Consider the following 6,000-nt stretch of genomic DNA (forward strand, 5'->3'; position numbering starts at 1 on the left):
ACATGATTTCAAAAGGAGAGAGACCCATCCTTCTGGTAGGTGTACTTTGAATACGCAACAGAGCTATAGGCAAAAGAACGTTCCACTTAAGTTGGGTTTCCTGACACATCTTTGCCAACTGATTCTTAATAGTTCTATTCATTCTTTCTACTTTACCAGAACTCTGAGGTCTATATGCTGTATGAAGTCTCCACTTAATACCAAGCATATGAGTCAGTTGTTGTAGGCACTGATGGACAAAGGCTGGACCATTGTCCGATCCTATAGAGCACGGTAGTCCATATCGGGGTATTATTTCTCGTAGCAGGAATCTCACAACTTCTCCTGCTTTCTCTGTACGAGTAGGACATGCTTCTACCCAGCCTGAATAGGTGCACACAACTACTAGTAGGTAGCGATGTCCACCAGATTTAGGCATAACTGTATAGTCAATTTGTAGATCGGACATAGGGAGTCCCCCCATATACTGAACTCCTGGTGGTTTTACTGGTCCTTGCCTTGCATTATATTTAGCACATGTTACACATCTTCGTACAATGGCTTGAGTTAAGTTGGACAATCTTGGTATGTAGAAATGTTTTCTGAAAGATTCTTCTGTACTATCTCTTCCAGAATGTGTCCCGTTGTGATAGTTTTGGACAATTTCTACCGCTAGTGATGCTGGAATAACTATTCTCCCATCTTCTAACTGATACCATTTGTTCTCCAGGTACTTTCCAGGTTCAGTCTTTAACCACTCCTCTTCTTGAGCTGTATAAACTGGAGTCCATTGAAACAGTGGAGTCGGTATAAGAGCAGCTATATGTTCCACATATTCCTGTCTTCCTGATTCAGCGGCACGCTTAGCTGCATTATCTGCCATCCGATTTCCTTTGGTTACATCACCATCGCCTCTCAGATGCGCTCGACAATGTATAATACCAACTTCTTTTGGTTCCCATACTGCTTCCAATAGTTGTAGTATTTCAGCTGCGTACTTGATTTCTTTGCCCTCTGAATTCAATAGTCCTCTTTCTTTATACAAAGCTCCGTGGGCATGAGTGGTTAAAAACGCATACTTGGAGTCCGTGTAGATGTTCACTCTCAAACCTTCAGTCAATTGTAACGCTCGTGTTAGTGCTATCAATTCTGCCTTTTGTGCTGATGTTCCTTTTGACAGTGGCCGAGCTTCTATCACCTTGTCTATTGTTGTTACCGCATATCCTGCATAGCGAATCCCTTCTTTCACATAACTACTACCGTCTGTATAATATTGGACATCTGGGTTCTGGATGGGAAAGTCACGAAGATCTGGTCTACTTGAGAATACTTCATCCATCACCTCCAAACAATCATGTTGACTTTCAGTAGGTTGTGGCAAAAGGGTAGCTGGATTCAAGGTATTGACAGTCTCTAAATGCACTCTTGGGTTTTCACACAACATTGCTTGATACTTGGTCATACGGCTGTTACTGAACCAATGATTTCCTTTGTAATCCAACAACGTCTGTACTGCGTGTGGGACTCGTACATAAAGTTCTTGACCCAGAGTGAGTTTGTCGGCTTCAGCTACCAGCAGGGCGGCTGCAGCTACGGCTCTTAGACAAGGTGGAAGACCACTGGCCACTGCATCCAGTTGCTTAGACATATAGGCAACAGGTCTTTGCCATGATCCCAAGTACTGTGTCAATACTCCCACAGCCATTCTTCTTTGCTCGTGTACATACAGGTAGAATGGTCGTGTGTGATCAGGTAGACCTAAAGCTGGGGCACTCATCAAAGCCTTCTTCACATCTTCAAATGCCTTTTGCTGTTCTTCAGTCCATAGGAAGGGGTCGTGTTCTGTACCCTTGATAGATGCATACACAATATAACATTGCCAAATCGAGACACAGCGACAAGAGAAGCGAGCAACCACGACAATTGGACTCACACTGAGCTTGTGCACACAACGATACCCATATCGAACCCCGGCATGCCCGGGAACCGCTACAGCTGGCTTGGGCCTACTGGAGGAGGTGAGGGGGAAGGACGGCCGCCTTCCCGCCCTACTCAAAGACCCCCAAGCGTTCGAAAATCGCTTTCCCCCCCCCCTATGGACCGGTGGGGGTCATCCCGGTCCCTGCCTGAAGGGAGACCCCACACGCCGCACCGACCAACGGCTCCCGCCAGCCTGCCAAGCAACGCGGCAGTGAGGGCCCCCAAGATGGCGGCTCTGCTAGAACCAGATAAGCGAGGTCAGCGACGACCAGATCCAACCCCAGGCACCACTGCCTCGCTGGGGACGGTCACCCCCGCAAAGCGGACTAAACTGGCAACTAATACTGCATTCAAACGAGATGGCGGACACGCAACCAAGATGCACAAACCACCCGAACACATAACAGTGTTCTTTGAAAAGCTTCGCACGTACCTTTGGGAGAAGTGTGGAGCCAAGAGGCAGCCCTTCCAACAAGCGGTGAGAGCGGCGGCGAAGTGGATCCGCCCGGCGGTTCGGCGCTGCCTGAGGGGAAATCCCCCACGCGGCCCCAGTACAGCCTCCCGAGGCGACACAGGTACCCGCAGGCGACCATACACAAGCGAGCCCTCCATGAAAGCAACGTCTACTAAGGCATCACCAAGCCTCCTTCCCAGCACCCGGCACAGCACCACCTGTATCCCTGCGGACACATCCACAAGGAAAGAATCAGAGCGGCTGCATACACTTCTGAGCGGGAAAAACGGCGGGTCTTTCCCTCCATGGGAGCCGGCTGAACGGCCTAAGACTCTCTACCATAGTGGAACTGTGGGTCATCTCTCCCTTGGGCTGGACTGTGCTCTGCCCCTCGAGGGCATCGGATGAACTGAGCCGGCAAGTGGGACTCTCTGGGACTGGCAACCAAAGAGTGTTCCTCATGATCGCTTATTATTTTTTCCGTTCACATTATTATTTTCTTTTCCTTACATATGATGTTTAATATTTTGTTTATAATTTTTCTGGGGACATCCTTTTGATGTGCTATATGGATAACCAGCGATATATTGCAAATGTCCACCAATAGCTACCAGCAATATATTTCACTTGCTCTATAACCAAGTACCTCTGCTTTAACTTTATATGCTTATTACTTAACCTTATTAAATAATGTGTGGTGTACTACACGTCGAGCTACGCATTACGTTATGCTCATCTCTATAGCAAACGATTCTATGCATGAGCCTCCTTATAACCGTGCTACCGCACCATGACCGTGGCTAATAGCGCAACCTAACTGCAGTTTTATGACACATCGCTCTACCTAATCGTGTACCCCACCTGTCCTCTTCACTGAGCAGGGAAAGGTGCCTATAATAGCGGTGCAGCTATGCATTCTAGAATACCTATGTAATAATGCACCATACTATAGTGAATACCCACCCAAGCACTGTTAGCATTATAAACCTGAAACCAACGCTTTAACCTTTTGGTCCACTCGTATGTTATTTTAGTTGATGTTTATTAATTCGTTAAATCTTGCATACCTCTAGCTCCAACATTCGGCAATCTGCATGTCTATATCAACATACTGTCACTAAAAAAAAAAATGTGCACTGTTTTCATGCCATAACTGTATAGTAACTGTGTAATGCTTCGCTTTCCAAACGCTGTTGTGGCGAGGAAAGAGGTCTGTTACCTTTCATGCACGCAAAAATAAAGAATTAAAAAAAAAAAAAGATAGATGCATACAGTGGTTTCGCCAATATCGCATAACTGGGAATCCATATCCTACAGAAGCCTGCTGCCCCCAAGAATTCTCGCACTTGTCTTCTATTCTTGGGTATTGGTATTTGGCACACAGCTTCTTTTCTCTCTGGCCCCATTATTCTTTGACCTTCAGAGATATGGAATCCCAGATATTTGACAGTTGGCAGACACAACTGAGCCTTCTTCCTAGACACCTTGTATTCTGCCTTCCAGAGAATTTGTAGTAGATCGTGTGTTGCTTGCTGACATATTTCTCTTGTGACTGCGGCTATCAACAAGTCATCTACATATTGTAATAATACACACTCTCCTGGGATGGACTTGAAATCCAGTAAGTCTTGACTTAAAGCTGAACCAAATAGGGTAGGTGAATTTTTAAACCCTTGGGGCAGTCTTGTCCAAGTCATCTGGCGTTTTGAGCCCGTTACAGCATTTTCCCATTGGAAAGCGAAGATACATTGGCTTTCTGCAGCAATTCGGAGGCAAAAGAAGGCATCTTTGAGGTCTAAGACTGTAAAATAGGTAGCCCCGCCCGGAATTAAAGCAAGTAGGTTATATGGATTGGGCACAACTGGGTGTATACTTACAACCGCATCATTGACTGCTCTCAAGTCCTGCACAGGGCGATACTCATCTGTACTGGACTTTTGAACAGGCAGCAATGGGGTTTTCCAGGGGGAAGTACAGAATTTTAGGATACCATACCGTATGAACTTATCCAGATAAGATTGAATATTCTTCTTAGCCTTCTGCGGGATATGATATTGCCGTAGGCTCACTGGATAAACCCCAAGTTTTAGTTCAATTCGAATGGGTGGAATATTGCGGGCCAGTCCTGGTGGGTTGTTCTCTGCCCAAACTCCTGGTATGTTGAATAAGGATTCATCACTCTTAAGGTTTTGGCTAGTCAACGCTGTATAAAGTCGCCACTCTTCTTCCTTTGGTACAGATAATGTCATAATACCTGAAGGTCCATTAAACTTTAAGGATGTTGTTCCATTTGGTAGGAACGTTATCTGCGCTTGTAATTTAGATAGCAAATCACGTCCCAGCAATTGGACCGGACATTCAGGCATATAAAGGAATTGATGTTTTACTACGTGGCCTCCCAATGTACAGAGTCGACTTTTAAGAACTGGTTTTGCAGCACTCCTTCCAGTTGCTCCTATTACGGTAATAGTTCTTCCAGATGGAGGAGCAACTAGGTCAGTCACCACCGAATGTTCAGCACCATTGTCGATCATGAATGCACTCCTTTTTCCCCCTATTGATACTTCGACCATAGGCTCCGCTCGGCCAAGGGGGATGGAGCCCGGTCGGTATCAATAGTCATCCATGACCGTGTCAGCCAATCCTACAAAGTCCCTATCTTCTCTATCGCGGGACCTTTGCGCTGTGGGATAATATCTGTCTTCCCTAACACTACCTCTGTCATTACCATTACTCCCTCTGGGACCTCCTCTACCTCTCGCTCTACCTCTAAAGTTTCCATACCCTGCCCTGGGTGGGTCTCTCTCGTACTGCTCTCTTTTTGGACACTCGCTTCTCCAATGCCCTTCTTCTCTGCAGTATGCGCACTGATTCCTACTCAGGGGTTCCCTATTCCACTTACTATCGCCTCTATCCGGGCCCCGTCTATCTACGCCTGCGATCGCTACCGCTAGCATATCCGCCTTTTTACGCATCTTGCGCTCTTCCTCTTTCTTACTCTCTGATTCCCTATTCATATAAACTTTATTAGCTACCTCCATTAGTTGGGTGATGGACATTCCTGCGAACCCTTTTAACTTTTGTAGCTTGCGCTTAATATCTCCGTAGGCTTGGCTGACAAAGGCAGAGTTTACCATTCGGGAATTCTCAGTGGCTTCCGGATTAAAGGGGGTATACAAGCGGTATGCCTCCAATAATCGGTCATAAAAGACACTGGGCGCTTCATCACTTTTCTGAATCACCTCAGCCGTCTTCGACATATTTATGGCTTTCTTCCCTCCGGCTCTCATGCCAGCAATTATAGCGTCTCTATAGGCTCTTAAATGAACCATGTCTGCGCCATTAACATCCCATTCGGGATCAGCATTAGGATAATGAGTTGCGGCCCATGCTGCTGGATTAGCTTGGTTTAAAGTACGAGCTTCTTCTTCCAGCGCTTTAATGGCCGCTTGGTTTATCCTAGTCCTCTCCTCGTTGTTAAACAATGTCATCAGTAATTGCTGGCAATCAGCCCAAGTAGGATTATGCGTCTGGACTATCGAGGTGAACAGGTCGGTCATGGCTTGTGGTTTGTCAGTATACGAGGA

This window comes from Pelobates fuscus, chromosome 7, assembly GCF_036172605.1.
Source record: "Pelobates fuscus isolate aPelFus1 chromosome 7, aPelFus1.pri, whole genome shotgun sequence".
Lineage (NCBI taxonomy): Eukaryota > Metazoa > Chordata > Amphibia > Anura > Pelobatidae > Pelobates > Pelobates fuscus.